This window comes from Vombatus ursinus, unplaced genomic scaffold (genome assembly GCF_900497805.2).
Source record: "Vombatus ursinus unplaced genomic scaffold, bare-nosed wombat genome assembly UNPS02009205.1, whole genome shotgun sequence".
In the NCBI taxonomy this organism is placed as follows: Eukaryota; Metazoa; Chordata; class Mammalia; order Diprotodontia; family Vombatidae; genus Vombatus; species Vombatus ursinus.
In genome coordinates, this window is record NW_020948983.1 from 60,066,739 (window position 1) to 60,085,944 (window position 19,206).

The following is a 19,206-nucleotide window of genomic DNA, read 5'->3' on the forward strand; positions in this document are numbered from 1 at the left end:
TGGGGTTAAGTGACTTGCCTAGGGTCATGTCAAGTGTCTGAAGGCAGATTTGAACTCAGGTCCTCCTGACTCCAGGGCTGGTACTCTTATCTACTGGGCCATCTAGTTGCCCCTATTTTACTTTCTTATTCCCCTTCATGCACACTATATTCTAGCCCAACTGGACCGCTAACTAATTCATGAACTCAACACATGGCATTTCCTGATTCTCTACATTCACACTGCCATATACCATGCCTAACATGGATTCCTTAATCATCTTGGCCTTTCAGTATTCTTTTTTTTTTCCTCAAGGCTCAGCTCATATCATCACTCCTCCACGTTGCCTCCCTTCATTTTCCCCCCACTTCCTCCCAGATATAAGAGTCCATCTTCAAATATTCCTAGAGTTCTTTATATGGATGTCTTCTTTTGCATTATCACTCTTTACCTTGTATCATATTTTTCTTTGTACATATAGTATATTCCCCCCAGCCTGATTTCAGTGCAAGTTTCTTGAAGGCATGGAATGTTTTCCTTAATCTTTGTATTCAAAGTGCCAACACAGTACCTTGCATATGGTAAGTGCTCGATAAATATTGAATTGATTTGAAAATGAGCATATATGAAACCACATGTGCCAAGTTATTAATACCTTGTTTATAAACATACATTAACAGAATGATAATAATAATAATAGACTCTTCTGGTTTCTTTTCTGTATACTTTGGGAGAACTTTGCTGCTATTATTATTATTATTTTAAACTATAGTAGTCAGTGTATATTTTCTTGTTCAAAGTCTACTTGAGACAGAACCTATTCTCCTGGTGGTGGGATGTCTCCTGTTTCTGGGTGAGGGCAGAAGATGTTATCCATAAATAGTAGAGTGTCTGAGTCTGAGAACCTGACAGATTACTTCATAATCCTTAAAAGCTTAATAACTTCTGTTTTTATCCCTCCTAAAACTTGTCATCTCAAGAGTTAAAAGAGGAAGACTTCACCTGCAATCAGTCTCACTGAAGTCCATAAAATGTAGTCTACGGACTGTGAGAGTGAAAAGTGATTCCAAGTCATGGTGCAAATCCTGTTAGTGATAGTTACTACCTGGATGACCCTGACCAGGTCAGTTTGCTTCTCTGATGAGGGTCAGTTTAGTGTCCATGAAATGAAGGAGCTCAACCAGTTGACCTCTGATGTCCCTTCTGATTCTAAATCTATGATCCTATGATTCCCACTGAAAAGTCTGAAATCAAGAAAGATTGTCTTTGGGTTCTCAGACTTCCTTTCAGCATCTCTTTCCTTTTTCTTAGTTATCTCTCCTTCATTTTGCTATTCAGCTAGCTCTCCCTACTAGGTGTTCTTCCACTCCCAAGGATAATTGCATTTTAATGGAGCACTTATGAAGATCGAAGAGTCTTCAAGACCTGACGAATGAATGAATATCTAATGATGGTGTATTAATTTGCAGAGTAGGAGGGATATTAGGCATATATTACCCTCTCAAATCACACCAGGCCCTGCTTGAAATCTCTGAGTGTTGAGAAAATGAGAGATGAGACTGTGTCTTAAACAATCCAAGGGCCAGAGATTGTTCTGTTGGCTATAATCTCCAACTACACCTTATGCACACAAGGTTTTGGGAGCAGCGTTTGGGAAAAGATTTCTTATCACTGGAAATGCTTTTTTTTTTCTTTTTCATTTTTCACACAAAGCACAAAGCCCTCTCTTCTCTTTATCTTACTCCCTCCTGGGGCAAAGTAGATTAACCCATGCCAGAATTGCTTTGGAATCAGCAAAGGTAAAGGTGATTTGGGAGTTCATTTGTCATTGACTTTCCCCTAAAGCTTGAGGAAGATGAGGCTCAGGAGATTGGACATAGACCTGGGCAGAACTCCAGAGATCATCTAGGTCAGGGGTTCTTAACCTGGCGTCTGTGTACTTGCTTTTTTTTTCTCAACATTTTGATAACTGTATTTTAGTGTTATTGGTTTCCTTTGTAATTTTATGCTATTTTTATTATGCATTTAAAAACATCATTCTGAGAAGGGGGTCTGTAGGCTTCACTAGATTGTCAAAGTGGTCCAGGACACAAAAAAAAAGGTTTAGAAGTCCTGATCTAGTCCAACTCCGTTATTTTACAGAGGAGGAAAATGAGGCCACAGAACCAGTAAGACGCAGAGCTGGGATTTCAGCTACTAACCCAGTGCCCTCTCTAGTACACTACTCTGTCTCCCTAGTACCCAGAGAGAACTCTACTTTCTGTACTGTCAATCAACTTTACCATCAATACCAACCTTTTTGGGAGAATGTAGAAGAGTGCTGCAGTCAGCCCATACCAGCTTGTGGCAGCTGATTGTTAAAATTTCAGTATGAGCATTTATACCTCAAAAATTAGTCAGGGCAGGGGCAGCTAGGTGACACAGTGGATAGAGCACCGGCCCTGAAGTCAGGAGGACCTGAGTTCAAATCCGGCCTCAGACCAAACACTTGACACTTACTAGCTGTGTGACCCTGGGCAAGTCACTTAACCCCAATTGACTTAAAAAAAAAAAGAAAGAAAGAAAAGAAATCAGTCAGGGCGATAAAACATGGTTTGATTGTATTGTTGAATATCTAGACAACAGGAAATGATGGAGAAAATATTAATACTACAGATTAAACATAAAAATGTGTCATAATATAGTTTTGTTTTGCTTTTTAGTGGAGGAGGGCTGGTTGTTAAACATTTACCAGGATCCCATTGGGTGAATGAATGCTTTGGTTACTGGGCATTCATGGTATCACTTGTAGGCAGGGGCAGCATATGAAACAGATGTTCCTGGTGTGGGAATTTTGTATGAATGGGTTATAGGATGCATAAAAATGTAAATTACCAGTGAGAGGAACTTTCAGCTGGAGCCTGAACTTCCCAAAATGGGGAGTAGTGTCCACAAATTCCATAGGTGTTTATGGACAGTGGAAAGAGCCTTAGGTCTGGATCTGGTGGATATAGGTTTAAGTCCCACCTCTGCCACTTACTAATTGTGTCACCTTGGGACGAGTCATGTCCTGTCTTTAGGCCTCAGATTCCTCATTTTTAAAATGAGGGGGTTGGGTCAGATGAGCTAAAAGGTCCATTTCAGTCCTAACATTTTATGATCTGACTATAAAGGTGTAAAAAAACCTTTTGTTTACCTACTTCCCAGCTGTGATTGAGACTCAGGATCTAGCTGTATATTCAGCAGAGCTGATTTACAGTGACCATCAGCTCCATTTTTTCATAGATTTTTGAATAATGCATTTGGCCTCCACTCGGTTTTTTTTTAACCACTTATTAATAATGCTAGAATAATGACTTCCGTGTCGCGCTTCAGCGATAGGGCTCTTAATCTGCTGCTGTGTTGAAATATTTTGAAATGTGTTCCTTATGCCTATTCAGATAGCAGGGGAACTATTGTCTTACAGAGGAGAATGAGAATAAATCTACTACTACAAGTAGTCTCGGGCATGCCACAAGGGGTGCTCCGGCACAAGTAGTCTCCACTGAACAGTGGTTACAGGGCTGTCACTTGGCCTTGTTTGTCACGTGTCACTGATCTTGGTAAGTCACTCTTTCTTTTACTTCCCATGAATAACGAAGCATTTGGACTCACCTGGGCTTTCAGGTTCTGCTACTGCTTCCTTCTCCCAGCACATCCTGGTGATCCTGACCCTTCCTCCCTGGCTGATCTCACTGATACATGTAGATCCTTGGAGCCTCTTCTGCAGGACATTTTCCTCCACTTCCAAGTGCTTCAGGCTGGTTTTGGTAATAATTATGTGGAATGGCTTACCCATCCACGTTGTACTTTAACACTTCTTCTCTTTGTCATTCACATTAAGTCTGGGGAATGAATGATTAACAGGGGTTGGTCTCATGAATTTAAGTGGGTTCACTACAGCTAACCTTTCATTGTCAGGCAGATCCAGACATAGGTGACCTCCCTGTGGGCCAGTCTGCTGTAAGTAGAAATGTGTATTTGAAGGGGTTTTGGGGGGTGGGGAGCGGAAAGAAAGTAACTATTTAAATAGGTCCTACTATGTGCCAGGTACTGTGGTAAGTGCTTTACAAATGTCTTATTTGATCCTCACAACAACCCTTAAGTGTAGGTGCTGTTATTACCCCTATTTTACAGTTGAGGAAACTGAGGCAAACAGTGTTTAAGTGCCTTACTCAGAGTCATTCAGCTGGTAAGTGTCTAAGGTCTGCGTGACTCCAAGTCTCATGCTCCCTCCGTTGTGCCACCTAGCTGCCTTTGCCCTTTCTGACTACTAGAATAGAACCTTACAGGATTCCAAAGAATAGCCTTCTCAGTCCTCTGACACTCCCATTACCAACCATCTTCACCTAATAATTTGCATCACATTCCTCTTTCAAAGTAAGGACAAGTGGATCGACGTCCTCCTCTTCTCTCCTTTATTTCCCGGCTCCTCTCACCCCCGCACCAAGCCTCCCTTTGGTTACTCAGTCTTCTTCATGTCCTCCTCCTCCATCCCATCTATTAAAATCATATCCATCATGTATTATAGTTACTTGTTTGTGTTCTATCCCATAATTACATTGTAAATCCCTTGAGAAGAGGAACTATGTTTTACTTAGGAAGGCCCTATTTTGGTTTTCAGAGAGACACAGACATAAAGCAGATGAGGGAAGGAGGAGGAGAGAGGATAAATTCACCAGGTGTCAATGCAGCAGCACATTCTGTTCCAGGAGACTACTCTTAAACAGGTCAGATTCAGACAGGTGTCAACTGCACATGATTATATTGTTTGGGGTGGCAGTGTCCTTTCTTTCCAATGGACTGACCATTGACCTAGTGAGCCTCTGCCCATCCTACAATCCCCAGGGCTCCAAAGTTCCCAGGCTTCCCCTATCCCTAGAGGCTTCCGCTTCCAATAAGCCTTCAATTCTTCCTTTAAGTGTAGAAAAAAAAACACAACTAAATTTCCCATCAGCTTTCTTAGCAATAAGGAGCTACATCTATCTTTGTATATCCACAGAGCCTTGCACATAGTAGGCACTTAATAAATGCTTGAATCAGGGGCAGCTAGGTGGTACCGTGGATAGAGCACTGGCCCTGAAATCAGGAGGACCTGAGTTCAAATCCAGCCTCAGATGAAACACTTGACACTTACTAGCTGTGTGACCCTGGGCAGGTCACTTAACCCCAATTGTCTTAAAAAATAAATAAATAAAATAAATGGTTTAATTGAATCTTTCAAGGCCACAACTTGTTTGCCTCCTTCAAGTCTTTGCTTGACACTCATGACTTCACTGATGTCCCCATTCTCTGAGCCCTTTTATTTCTTATCATGGGCACATAATGTCTCATATTTTTCTCAAAAGAAAGAAACAAATTTTCATGCATATATTTTGTCTCTCCAGTGAAACCATGAACTTCTTGAGAAAAGAAATAAAATCAAATATTCTTTTATAATTCATAGGTTCCCAAAGTGGATGATACTGCCCCCTGAGGGCTACTGGAATGATTCAGGGTGGCAGAAGTAGCCTTGGATGCAACTGGGGGGTGTTGAATAAAAATAGGGGGGCAGTGGAGCCATAAGGAAAGAAGAGAAGAAAATTTTGAAAAACTGTTCGTATATGTTTCATCTGTTGTGTAACAGAGTTAAAGTTATAGTGATTACATTATTTTCCAAATAAACACACAAAATACAAGTTATAATGGATCAGTGGTAGAGTCCACTGATGGGTTTTAACAAGCAAGTGTTGGTGGGCAAGCTTATCGTGACTTGTTTACAATACAATATCATATAGCTACATGACATAATATTACATCATCAAAATTTCAAGGCAGAAAAAAACCCCACAAATTTACAATAAATTATTAAATTTAAGATGCGTCATTGCAAAAAATATTTTTTGTAATGGTGGCATTTTTGAAAAAAAACCATCAAAGGGTTAAAGTAGATTTCCAGGGGGGTGCTGAGTAATTTTTTTTTTTTTGAAAAGGTGATGGTAGGCCGAATAAGTTTGGGAATTTCTGTTCTATATCTTTTAAGAGCATCAAGCATGGAGAGAAGCACATAGTTGGCATTTGGCAAATAAATATTAAGTTGAATTGAAAGACTACTTCCTTTAGAAAAATTCGGATTCAATCAGCACTTATTAAGTACTTACTATGTGTAAATTCATATGCAGCAGGGCATAGTGTCTAGAGTACCAACCTTGGAATTAGGAAGACGTTGGTGCAAGTCCTAAATCCAATACATACTAGTTGTGTGATCATGGATAAGTGGCTTGACCTCTCAGTATCCCAGTCAACTCTCTAAGGCAAATGATCTTAGCCTGGGATCCATAGACATACAAAGGTCCATGGATAGATTTCAAGGGGTCCATGAAATTGGATGGGGAAAAAATTACATTTTTAAATTTTAATAGAATCGGTTTACTTTGTAATACTCTATTTTGTATTTTATGCCTTTAAAAACATTGTTCTGCACTCATTGTTGGTGGAGTTGTGAATTGATCCAATCATTCTGGAAAGCAATTTGGAACTATGCCCAGAGGGCTATAAAATTGTGCATACCCTTCAATCTAGCAATACCACTGCTAAGTCTATACCCCAAAGAAATCACAAAAAAAGGAAAAGGGCCGACATGTACAAAAATATTTATAGCAGCTCTTTATGTGGTGACAAAAAATTGGAAATTGAGGGGATGCACATCAATTGGGGTATGGCCGAACAAGTTGTGGTATATAAATGAAATGGAATATTATTGTGCTGTAAGAAATGATGAGCAGGCAGATTTCAGAAAAACGTAGAAAGACTAGTATGGACTGATGCTGAGTGAAGTGAGCAGAACCAGAACACTGTGCACAGTAACAGCAACATTGTACGATGACCAACTTTGATAGACTTAGCTCTTTTCAGCAATGCATAATGATCTAAGACAATTCCAAAAGACTTGTGATGGAAAATGCTATCCATATTCAGAAAAAGAACCATGGAGTCAGAATCCAGATTGAAGCATAACTATTTTTTTCCCCTTTATTCTATTCTTCTTTCACAATATGACTAAGGTGAAAATATGTTTAATATGATTGTATGTGTATAGCCTATATCAGATTACAGGCTGTCTTGGGGAAGAGGGAGGGGAGACAGAGGGGAAAGTTTGGAACTCAAAATCTTATAAAAGTGAATGTGGCAAACTAAAAATAAATAAATAAATAATTGTAAATAAATAAAAAAATAAAAACATTGTTCTGAGAAAGGGTCCGTAGGCTTTACTAGCTTGCCAAAGGGATCTATGACATAAGAAAAGTTGAGAACCTCTGCTCTAAATCTCTTTCTCAGTGACCTTATTAACTCCAGTGGTTCAAGTATAATCTCTAAGCAGATGACTTCCAGACCTATATAGGTGGGAAAGGAAGGGGAAGAGAATAAATATTTATATAATGCCTACTGTGTGCCAGCCACTGTACTAAGTACTTTACAAATATCATATCATTTGATCCTCACAACAACCCTATGAGGTAGATACTATTATTATCCCCATTTTTAGAAAAAATGGAGGTAAACAGAGGCAAGATTCAAACTTAGGTTTTCCTAATTCTAGATCCAGTGCTCAATCCATTGAATCACCTAGCTGCCTGTCTATCCAACCCTAGTCTCTCTCCTGAGCTCAGTCCCACATTACCAACCACCTATTAAACATTTAAAACTGATTGTTCCATGGGCATCTCAAACTCAACATGGTCAAAAGAAAACTTTTCCCCCAAAGCCATCTGTCTTCTGAATTTCCCTATTTCTGTCAAGTGCACAGTCATCTTTCCATTCATCAGGTCAGAAACCTCAGAATCATCCTTGCCTCCGAATGTTTCTCTTCACTACTGTGGACACTGGCCTCCTTCATGCTTTGTCACCTCTTGCCTTGGGCTGCTGTAATAGGCTTTTGATCCATCTCGCTACCTCTGTGCATGTCTGTGTCTATCTATCCTGGACCAAACTTTCTGCTGAACTCCATTCTCATGTCTCCATTTTCCTTTCAGACACCTCAAATTGATATCTAGTAGATCTCTTAAAGGAAACATGTCCAAAACAGAACTCATTATCTTTCCTCCTATGCCTTCCCCTTCTCCTACCTTCCCTATTTCTGTAGAAGGCAACACCATTTTCCCAGTCCCTCAGGCTTACAACCTAGATGTCACCCTCAACTCCTCACTCTTTATCCAATCTGTTGTCAAGTCTTGTCGATTTCATCTTTGCAATGTCTCCCAAATACACTTCTCTGAAGCTGCTGCCATTCAGACTCTTATTGCCTCATATCTAGACCATTGTAATAAATAGCCCTCTATTAGTTCTATCAGCCTCTAGCCTTTCCCCGCTCTACTCAATTCTCCATTCAGCCGCCAAAGTGGTTTTTTTTTGTTTGTTTTTGTTTTTGTTTTGGCTAGGCAATGGGGTTAAGTGACTTGCCCATGGTCACACAGCTAGTAAGTGTTATATGTCTGAGGCCGGATTTGAACTCAAGTCCTCCTGACTGCAGGGCCGGTTCTCTATCAACTGCACCACCTAGCTGCCCTCAAAGTGATTTTTCTAAAACACAGGTGCAACCACATCATCTCCGCCTACTCAGTAAACTCCAGAGCCTCCCAATTGCCTCCAGGATTAAATACAAAATCCTCTTGTTCAAAGCCCTTCATAACCCAGCCCTCTCCTAGCTTTCCAGTCTTCTTATAGGTACTTGTATGTACTCTTTAACCTAGTGACACTGGCCTCCTAGCTATCCACAAATGAGACTCTCCATCTGTTGGCTCCAAGCATTTTCTCTGATCATTCTCCATACCTGGAATGTTCTCCCTCCTCATCTCTACCTACTATCTTACCGGGCTTCCTTCAAGTTCCAAGTGAAATCCATTTTCTACAGAAATCCTTTCCCAATCCCTCTTAATTCTCATGCCTCTTAGTGATTTTCCATTTATACAGAATATATCTTGTTTGTCAATATGTGTTTGCATGTTGTCTCTCCGCATTAGACTGTGAAATCCTTGAGGACAGGGACTGTCTTTTGCTTCCTTTTGTGTCCCCAACACTTAGCACAGTACCTGACACATAGTAGGTGCTTAATAAATGTTTATTGACCGACTCAAGTCTCCAAGCCATCTTCCACACCACTGCCAAAGTGGTATTTGTAAATACTAGGTCTGTCCACATCATTTTCTGGCTCAATAAATTCTGCTGACTCCTTATGACCTTTAGGAGCAAATACAAACCCACCTGTTAGGAACTGAAAGTCCTTCACAACCTGGCTCCATCCAATCTGCTTTCCTAGGCTTATTACACATCACTCCCCTTAATACACTTTTTCAGCATGGCCAAACTTGCTATTCCTCACTCATGAAATTCCATCCCCCATCTGTATGCATTTATCCAGGCTGCCTACCATGCCTGAAATGCACTCCCTCCTCATCTCTAGTCTCCTTCAAGGCTCAGCTCAACTGCCTTCTCCCACACATGAGGCTTTTTCTAGTCTCCCCAGCCACAAGCACCTCCCTCCCAAAGAAGTTACCTTATGTTTATTAATATTTACATGTCTATGGATTGACTTCCCTGATAGAATGTAAGCTTCTTGAGGGCAGGGATCGCTTCATTTTTCTATTTGGAACCGGAGATACAAATAATGAGCAGCATGTAGTAGACACTTAAAAAATACTTCTCGTTTGATTGATTGAAATGAGTATTATGTATAAGACACTGTGTTAGATACTGTTCATGCCAAGACAAAAATAAAAAACAGATTCTGCCTCCAAGGAGCTTGAATTCTATTGGAATCAATGACATGTACCCATAAATAAATGCAGGATAATTTGAGGACAGAGCAGGCACAAATTACTGGGGGAAGGGTGAGAGATAAGGAAAGGCTTTGCCCTGGGAGAAGCCTTGAATGACCCTGTAAATTCTATGGAGGTTTTGGCAGGGAGAGAAGGCATTCCAGGGTAGGGGACAGCCTGTGCAAAGGCACCAATGCAGGAAATTGAACTTTTGAGTTTGGGGAACAGCAAGAAAAGGGTGACAAATGTAACAATTTAGAGAGCCTTGGTAAACTTAGGGAAATCACACGCAATCAAGTGTTGGGGTCAGAGGCCAACGGGACTAGAATATCCAGTATATAGGGAGGGGAGCAGTGTGAAATTCATCTGGAAAGTAAGACTTGAGCCAGATTATGGAGACTTTAAAGGTCAAGGTAAGGACTTTGCATTTGTCTTGGAAACAAACATGGGGGTCATTGAAGATTTTTGAGCTGGGGAGTGATGTAATAAGACCCGGACTTTTAGGAAGATTATTTTGGCAGCTGTATTAAGGATGCTTGGAGAGGGAGGAGTCTGGAAGTAGAGAAACCAATTAGTATAGTAGCTTTATGTAGTGACATCCCACTTTTTTTTAACAAGAAAAAAAATTGTGCATCTCCCACTTTTCATAAAGCAACTCACACAAATAATTTTCTTATATTCAAATAAAATTAATAATTTGTTACCATTTTATAGCACACAAATTTTAAACATATGATGAAAATACTGTGTAAAATAAACAATTGCTGTGCAGCTTTGGTGGCCAAAAGAGCATAGATTTAGAGATGGAAGGTCTTTGCTCATCTAGTGCAACTCCCTTTGTTTTACAGTTGAAGAAACTGAAGGCTAGGGAGTTTAAGTGATTTGCCCAGTCATACAGATACTAAGCGGCTGAACTAGGATTTGAACCTTGATTTGACATCTAGCATGTTTTCCACTTGCACAATGCTCCCCAAAGGCAAAGGGGAATCTTAAGCCCTCTGGGCTGGGACATACTATGTACCTAGGATCAGGAGTGAGAGGAATACATTGGGTTTCAGCCCCACCTCAGAAATGTCCCCCAGAATGGTGGGCTTGAGCAGGCCTTTGCAGTAGATACCAGTAACCTTCTTCACTCTGTGAAAGGGGGACGTAGGGAGGTCCAGGACCAAAGCACAGAGAATCAGCATAAGAAGGGCTCCTGGAGTGGCAGCACCCTGGTGTCTGACATCTCAGAAGCATTTCCAGGCCCTCATATTCCCAAGTGGAAGCATTGGTTCCCATCACCCAGCTGCAGGGTAGGCATCAGACTGATTGGCATAGTGTTGTACTACTGCCATAAGCAACCATTCCACTCTTTATTGGAAGATCCTAGTCCTTTCCCTGTGGGGCTGGGGCCTCTGCCGAGAAGGTGAGAAGAAATCAGGTACTCATGGGATGGGGGAGCTAAGAAGAATTGCTGCTCTGGCCCTACCCACACACAAGTTAGTCACCCACAGCCCAAGTGCGATGTGCTTCTGCCACCCACTACCAGATGTAGTGAATTTTCCTTGTTAGTCTCATTTTGTTGACTTTGAGCTAAACTGTTTTCATTGAATAAAAAAGGTTGGGACAAATGAGATATTTTTGCCAAAGTTATACTCAAAAGAATGTCCAGTAAGTCTTCTGGAATTGTAGTCGATCATTGTGTCTATCATAGTTCTTAAGCCTTTCAAAATTGTTCATTTTTACAATGTCATTGTAGTATAAATTCTTCTGGTCTGCTTGCTCAACTCTTCATCACTTCATAAATGCCTTCCCAAGTTTTTTCTGAAACTCTTAGCACAATAGTATTCTATTACATTTTTTTTTACCATAATTTGTTAAGCCATTCCCTTATTAATGGCCTCCCCATTGGTTTCCAATTCTTTGCTAAAACTAAAAGAGTTGCTATTAATATTTTTTGCACATAAAGAATGTTTTCTTCTTTTTTTAAATCTCTTTGGAGTGTAGGCCTAGTAGTTGTACAAATGGGTCAAAGGATATACACAGTTTAGTAACTTTTGAAGCATAGTTCCCAATTACTTTCCAGAATGGTTGGATCAATTCACAGTTCCACCAACATGAATTAATGTACCTGTTTTTCCACAGCCCTTCCAACATGTGTTGTTTCCTCTTTTTGTAATTTTGTTAATCTGGTTGAAAGGTGAAACCTCAAAGTAGGTTTGATTTTCATTTCTCTATTTGAATTCAGAACATTTTTAGACATAGCTATTGATAATTTGGATTTCTTCTTTTTGATTATCCATTGGAAAACTATTCTTTTTCTTAATAATAATAATAGCGAAGTTTGAAGGAGGGGTGGGCTTAGAGAAAAAGAAAATGAGTTTCATTTTAGACATGTCAAGTGTGAGATACTTGGGCAATTGGATATATAGGACTGGATTTCAGGGGAGAGATCAGAGTTGGGTAGATAGATTTGGGTTTCATTGGGTAGAGATGTTCATTGAACACTTTTGAGCTAATGAGATAACCAAGAGAGAGGTTGAGAGAAAACAGAAGAGGCTCTAGAAGACAACTTCAGAGGACACCTAATGTTAGAGGGCAGGATATAGATTGCTGGTAACGCAACAAAAAAGACTAGGAAGGAGTGGTCAGATAGGTAAGAGGAGAATTGGGAGAAAGGAATGTCACAGAAACTAAGAAAAAAGATTACCCATGGGGAGAGGATGGAGTTAAAAGCTACAAAGAGCTGAAGAGAGATGAGGACTGTCAAGGTTTAGCTGTTTGGAGATAATTGGTAAACTAGGAGAGAGTGGTTCCAGTCAAGGGAGAAGTCATTAGGGCCAAAAGCCAAATTCCAAGGCGTGAGAAATGAATGAGACAAAGAAATGACAGCAATGAGTAAGGACAGCTTTTCTAGAAGTTTGGCTCTGAAAAGGAAGAGAAAATACAGCTCTAAAAGGGTATTCTTGATTAAAAAGAAAAAGGATAGGTGAAAGGGGTGTGAGATGGGGTAGCGTTATATACTCCTGGGAAGAAATCCAGGAACCAGAGGTCAGACTCATTCAGATGAAGATCTTCAGAATAATAGTAGGATCAGTATGGACAAGATAATTTCACAGCCTCAGGCGCCTTCCTCAGACTTATCTTACTACTGTAGAAAGATGATTATCTGGGTAGTTGGAGGGTTCCTACACCTATCTAGGAAATCACTGATGTATCCTTCTAGAGAAACTGTAAGGCTGCAATTCCCACCACAGCCTCCAGAAGACAAAATGGCAGCTCATTCAAAGAATGATGCAGAAGAATATTGTGTGAGGCCTGAGTCAAGAACATTGCCAGATACCAGACAGTAATTAAACTGGCTCAGACCTTCGTCACCTGTCTGGACCACTTCTGTCTGCCTCTGAACTGGTCTCCCTGATTCCAATACCTCCCCTCTCCAATCTTATCTTTGTGCAACTGCCCAAAGAAACATTCTAAGGCACAATTCCGACCATGTCATTTTCCTGCTCAAAATTTTTCAGTGGTTCCCTATTGCCTTTGGGATAAAATACAAATTCCTCATCCCAGAATTAAAACTTCTCCACAATTTGGCTCCAAGCTAACTTTCCAGCTTTGTTTCACATTACTCTTTCTCATGCACTCTGTATGGGGTGTTCAGGAGGATTAGCACCTCTGGTGTAAGGGTGTGCCGAGCCCTGCTCATCCACATGGATTGGTATTCATCCGTCACCCCACTCTCACCTTTGGCTCCAAGAAGGTGTACATGTACAGCAGCCACACCCCGGTAAAACCTCTTGGCAGATAGGCTAGACAGGTTGAGGGTAACCAACAGGCCTCAGACTCAACCATGAGTTAGAGGGGTGTCTACCCCAAACATGTGAAGACTCCGCAGTGGAATGGGTGGATGAGAACAATTGGTTCCAACGGCCACAAAGGCAACTGAAGCAGGTGCTGTGGAGCACTTAGCGCTTGGTCAGGCATCCTTTGTCATCCACTGTATCCTGGGCCATCACCAGTTGTCCTGACTTTTGTCTTGTCATTGGACTTCAATAATTCTGGAAGAATGAGTGAGGCTGATGACTTTGTGCAGCTCCGCCTCATTTAAATCCAATTCACGTGCAAGTCAAGACATCACCCCATAATGTCCTTGGTCCTCTTTGAAAAATGAAGGATGAGGGGCAGCTAGGTGGTGCAGCAGATAGAGCTCCGACCCTGGAGTCAGGAGGACCTGAGTTCAAAACTGGCCTCAGGCACATAAACACTTACTAGCTGTGTGACTCTGGGCAAGTCACTTAACCCCAATTGCCTCACCAAAAGAAAAAGAAAAATGAGCCACCTTCTAGCTAGAAAAGTTTAGCACCTACTAGATAGATATTTAACACCACATGGTGGCTACAACTTACACAACAGAAGCTAATAGTCTTTCATGGACTGTCCCATGGCAAATCCCCATACTATAAATACAGACTCAAAATACCCTAGAAAATTCAACCAATAAACTATCCTAGAACCAGACCATTATCACAGACTGAACCATTGCTTATAATCTTCTAGACATTACATCAATTCATAAAAACTGGAGAACAATATTTTTTACAGCAGTCACCATCCCAAATACTCAGTCTCCTAAATGTAAAATGAGGGGGCTGGACTTAACAGGATTTCTTCACCTTTTTTGTATCTGTATCCCGTTGACAGCCCAGGGAAACCTATGGACCCCTTCTCAGGGTAATATTCTTAAATGAATAAAATAAAATACACAAGAGATCCAGGGAAATCGGTTATATTGAAATAGAGTTATCAAAAAGTGTTTGAAAACAAGTTCTTGGGCTCCATGTGAAGAACATCTAGACTAGAGGGACTGGAGGGAGGGGACTCTACCTGCTAGTACTGAAGAAAAGCCCCAGCTGCAGATGATTAGCGTGTTGCGGCTGACTTGCTGCCTGCCTCACCCTGCCCTGCTCCACCCCCAGGCTTCACGTGGCTCTTTTTGTGACTTTTCCCACTATTCCAGGCCGCTCTACGTGCTTACTTTAGCCTGATCTTACCTGTATCCAGATGGCAGAGGGGGGAGGTGAGGCAGTGATTTGTTCCCAATCCTGCCCTGCTCTGATCCCCATACCCACTGACCCTGGCCAAAGGAAACCAGCATCTTTTAATATCTCTAACCAAGTCGGTGTGGGTCAGTGGAAAAGTCATTGACTTTACAAGCCTGAGGAGCTGGCTTCAAATCCTGCTTCTGTTGTGTTTACTACCTGGGCAAGTCACTATGCTTTTCTATAAAATAAGGAGGGTTTGGTCTTTTTCAGCTCTAAATCCTATGGTCCTACATATTTACCCCTTCACCCTCACAGTAAGGTTTATGGCCCTACCCTCAAGGAGCTTACATTTTCTCTCTCTCTTATAATATATATAAACATATATTTTAAAATTTTGTATATGTTTTATTTTGTGTGTATACACATATATGTATACACATTTTTTATGTATTTATTGTATTATATTTATGTATTTATATGTATATTTATCTTATGTATACATACATATATAAACATTTAAATTTTGTATATATGTTTTAGTATGTGTATTTATACACATGTATGTGTATACTTTTATATATGTATACATATATACATATAAACATATATTTAAAATTTTTTGTATGTATGTTTTATTTTGTGGGTATGTACATATATATACCCATTTTATACATGTACACATACACATATAAATATATATTTAAAATTTTTTGTATATATGTTTTATTTTGTGGGTATATAGACATATATACATATACACCCTTTTATATATGTATACATACACATATATAAACATATTTTTCATTATATACATATATGTTTTAGTGTGTGTGTATGTGTGTATATAGACATAGACATATACACACAACATAAATACAAGTCACTTTCAATGAGGAGGCCCTAGCAGTGAGGGGGAAGCCAAGGCTCAGAGAGGTCTTTGGTCGCATCACCTTTCTCTCCCTACCTGCCAAGGTAACAGAAGCCTGAGAGCCCATTGGGTAGCAGGGCACCCACATACCCACATTCTTCAGATAAGTTCACCTGGGGCCTGTGATTGCAAATACTGACTTCATCTGTGTTAGAAGGAAATAGTCAACAACACTTTAAAAATTGGCTTTTCTCCCTCACTCTCTTCCTTTTTCCTCCTTCTTTGTCCCTAGCCCCCTTCCTCTGTGGCAATCTGGGCCCATTTTAAAGCAAGGAGGTAAGAGTAGGTTGATATAAAATAAACACTTCATTGATTAATCAGTTGATAATAAAACACCCTAAGGGTTTTCTTCCCAGGGCCTTGGATATTCCCATCTCTCAGATGTCTAGAAAGTGATTTCTTTTGAGTCAGAAGTCATCTTGCACCTGCTCTGGTTTTACTGCATTTTTCCCCCTGCTGCTGCCTCAGGAGTTTGTCATTTATTGTTCATTTTCCTTCAGGACATACTTCTAATGTGTGCTTCTACCCATGGTGTGCATTTGTGTGTATGGGAAAGAACATTGGGCTGCCTGGATTCTGAACCTAGCTCAGACACTAACTAGCCATGCCTAATTAACTCCTTGGGCCTCAGTTTTTTGATCTGTAAAAAAAAAAATGGCCTTTGAACACCCCAAACTACACTACAGGGGACAAAAGAGGTATGTGGCTCTGTGGGTGTAACTGGGTACGCCCTTCTGTCCATGTGACAAGGCAGAGGTGCCATGTTTTATCTACTTGACAATTTATGCTGCCAAGCACTAGGCAGCTGAAAATACAGAAGAAATGCCCAGAACCAGATCTGACACCTCTGCCTGCTCTGCCAGAGGGAAGACAATGACAATGAGAATGTTAGAGGATCTGTGGTTTCATTGGTATAGGGCACTCCCAGAATAGTGGCTCTGACTAGGGCTCTCCTACAACACTGTTTATGATAAGAGCTCACATTTATGGAACACTTTGAGATTCATAAAACATTTCCTTTGTATTATCTCATTTGATCTTCACAACAATCCCATGAGGTAGTTGCTGTTATTATCTCCATTTAAAGACGAGGAAACTGAGGCTTGGAGATGTTAAATGACTTGCCTGAGATCACATGGCCGGTTAAGTGTCTGAAGTGGTAAGTGGTATTTAAACTAAATCATCGTTCAGTTGTGTCTTGACTCTTCATGACTCCATTTTGGGGTTTTCTTGGCAAAGATACTGGAGTGGTTTGCCATTTCCTTCTCCAACTCATTTGACAGATGAGGAAACTGAGGCATACAGGGTTAAATGACTTACCTAGGGCCACACAGCTAGCAAGTGTCTGAGTCTGGATATGAGCTCAGGCCTTCCTGCCTGCAGACCCACAGCTTTTCCCACGGTACTACCTAGCTGCCTGATACCTGATATTAAATCAGTTCACTTTGATGAGCCTCAGTTTCTTCATGTGTAAAGTAAGGATAAAAATAACTGCTTTGCTGATCCGATAGGGTTTCTGTAGGAGCTCAAATGAGATGATGTATGTAAAGTGCTTTGCAAACTTGAAAGTGTCAATTGTCATTATCAATCAGTCTGCAATCATTTATTAAATACTTGCCATGTGTCAGGCAGTGTGTTGTGTTGAGGATACAAAATGAGGTCAAAACAGTCCACTCCCTAAAAGAGCTAACATTCTTCAAGATTTTTATTTTATTCCCGTTTGCAAGAATTTCTTTTCTTCACCCTCCCACCAGCTTCCCACTGCAAAAAAACAAACCTTTGTAACAAACATGCAAAGTAAAACAAATTCCCATATTGACCATGTCCAAAAATGTGTATCACTTCTGTATCAAGAGGAGGGTAACATATTTCCTCTGGAAATGCAGTTGATTATTGCATTGATCAGAGTTCTTTCAAAGTGGTTCATCTTTACAGAGTTGTTAATGTAAGTCTTGTAAGTCTCCCCAGGTTTTTCTGAAACAGTTTCTTTCATCATTTCTTATGGCACAATAATATTATATTACATTCATATACTGTAATTTGCTTAGTCATTCCCCAATGGATGGACACTCCTTTAGTTTCAGTTCTTTGCTATAACAGAAAGAGCTGCTATCAATACTTTTGCACATGCAGGTCCTTTCTTGCTTTCTTTCTTTGATCTTTTTGGGTCACGGACCTAGTAGTGGTATCGTTGGGTCAAGCATATTCACAGTTTAGTGACTTTTGATATATGGTTCCAAATTGCTTTCCAGAAAGACCAGACCAATGAACCACCAATGGTGCCTGTTTTCCTGAATCCCCTTCAACATTTGTCATTTTCCATTTTTGTCATCTTTGTCAATCTGATGGGAGTGAAGTATGACCTCAGATTTGCTTTAATTTGCATTTCTCTGATTATTAGTGATTTGAAACATTTTTTCCTCCACAGGGTTATTGATAGTTTGGATTTCTTCCTTTGAAAATGGCCAGTTTGCATCCTTTCCCCATTTATCTATTTGGGAAATGGCAAGGAGTTTCTAATGGGAGAGACAACAGTTACATGAATAGATATATATGTAGAAGATAACCTTAGAGGAGAATAGAATAGGTGGAGTGGAGTTGGGCAGGAAAGAACTCTTGCAAAAAGTGGAATTAAATTGAGCCTCGAAGGAATCCAGGTATTCTTAGAGGCAGAGGTAAGGGGGGAAGGCATTCCAGGCATGGGGGACAGATAGTACAAGGGCATGTGGATGGAAGATGGAAGAATTGTGTGTGAAGAATAGGAAGTTAGCTTAGTAAGGCTGGATCAGAGAAAGAGTGAGTAAAGTGTAAGAACATTGGAAAGATGGCCTCATTGTTCTTGTTATTATCACCTTCCATCCTTTGGTGTCTTTTTCTCGATGAGGCTGTGAGCTTTCTCTTATTGACTTGGTTTCTTTCTTTCTGGCTGCTTTTTGTACCTACTGGTGGTATGTTCATGTTCTTGGGGTCCATGTGTGTTCATACTCAGCTCTCTTGGGAGGAATATTGTGAAGCTTGTCCTACGTATAGGCAGATGGGACCTCATGTGGTGGGGCCATACTCCAAACATACCTCAAAAGGGTGTTTTCTCTACCAGTCTGCTATAGTGCCTGAGACTCCAAACATTAATATTCCTTTTGATTGAAGGGTCTCTTCATTTCTAGGTCTGTATAAATATAGGAAGGGATCCATTTATAACTGCTATCAGTGATTACTTTTTCAGATTAATTGCTTATCACCTGGCAAAGAACAAGCCTTAGGGGAATGAGATAACAGGACAGGTAAAGTTTGATGGGTAGTGGCATGGAGGGAGGTAAAGGTCCATAATGGATGATTGTGAGGAAGCTCAGTGGTCTCTGTTTAGGGAATAGGTGGCATTGTGTGAGGCAGCCTTATTTGTTTTTCTTAGTGCCAAATAAAGGGATGGTGAAATTAGCAGAGTTGGGATGTTAGACAACAACTC

At 40.4% G+C, this 19,206-nt stretch overlaps 1 protein-coding gene across 6 annotated transcripts in view; it reads left to right on the plus strand.

The window, feature by feature from the left end:
* Positions 1-19,206, plus strand: part of KIF23 (kinesin family member 23) — a 136,660-nt gene that overhangs the window by 32,795 nt on the left and 84,659 nt on the right. The window contains exon 1 of one of the 6 annotated variants that reach the window (XM_027851749.1): positions 3,942-3,960. The exons of the other annotated variants lie outside the window; for them this stretch is intronic. The gene's annotated coding sequence lies outside the window, so the exon portion shown is untranslated. Of the gene's footprint in view, positions 1-3,941; positions 3,961-19,206 lie in introns of those variants that run through there. 6 annotated transcript variants of the gene reach the window in all.